Source organism: Schistocerca cancellata, chromosome 1 (genome assembly GCF_023864275.1).
Source record: "Schistocerca cancellata isolate TAMUIC-IGC-003103 chromosome 1, iqSchCanc2.1, whole genome shotgun sequence".
Taxonomy (NCBI): Eukaryota; Metazoa; Arthropoda; class Insecta; order Orthoptera; family Acrididae; genus Schistocerca; species Schistocerca cancellata.
The window spans coordinates 661,250,521-661,251,256 of NC_064626.1; positions in this window are offsets into that span (position 1 = coordinate 661,250,521).

The following is a 736-nucleotide window of genomic DNA, read 5'->3' on the forward strand; positions in this document are numbered from 1 at the left end:
AAAACAGTTATTGGGCAAATAGAGAGCGTAAAAAATTCAAATATTTAGGGCAGATAATCATAGAAAATCCTTTTAAAAAATCTGCAATACAGGAAAGATGATATTAAACGGAAAGAGCATATCATATCACCTAAGACCTCTACAATAAAAAGTACTTATCCTAAAATGCAAAAATATGGCATTACAAAACAGAAGAGACGCCAGAATGCCTATATTCAGGCAAATACCTAGCATTAAGCTATAATTTAGATAAATTAAACGTAGCTGAAAGGCGAATTATAAGGATTAGGACAACAAAACACAGCAGAAGGTTGAAAATTATGCTGAAATATACCAAAATATAGAAAATATTTCAAATGTAATGAGAAAAAGATCTCATGTTTTTTGACATTTATTTAGGATGCAAGACAGTAGATTAACTAATAAGATTTTCAAATATTTGTGGGATAATAAATCCACAACAAGCTGAGTCATCGAAATAAAAAAAAAAGATTTTGAAAGAAACAATATAAACAACAGAGAAACCTTTTAGGAAAAAGTATTGAAAATGGAAGGATTCAAAGGCATAGCAGCCAAAAATATTGGTTGAAAACTCTCTGAAGTTAAAAAGAAGATTCACAGTGAAATGAAAGCCTATTGGAAGAGAAAAATGAACAAAGAATTGAAATTAGAATGTGGTCCTTACACGGCCTATTCAGAGTAAGAAAAAGTGCATTCCAAATAAATTCGCTAAATA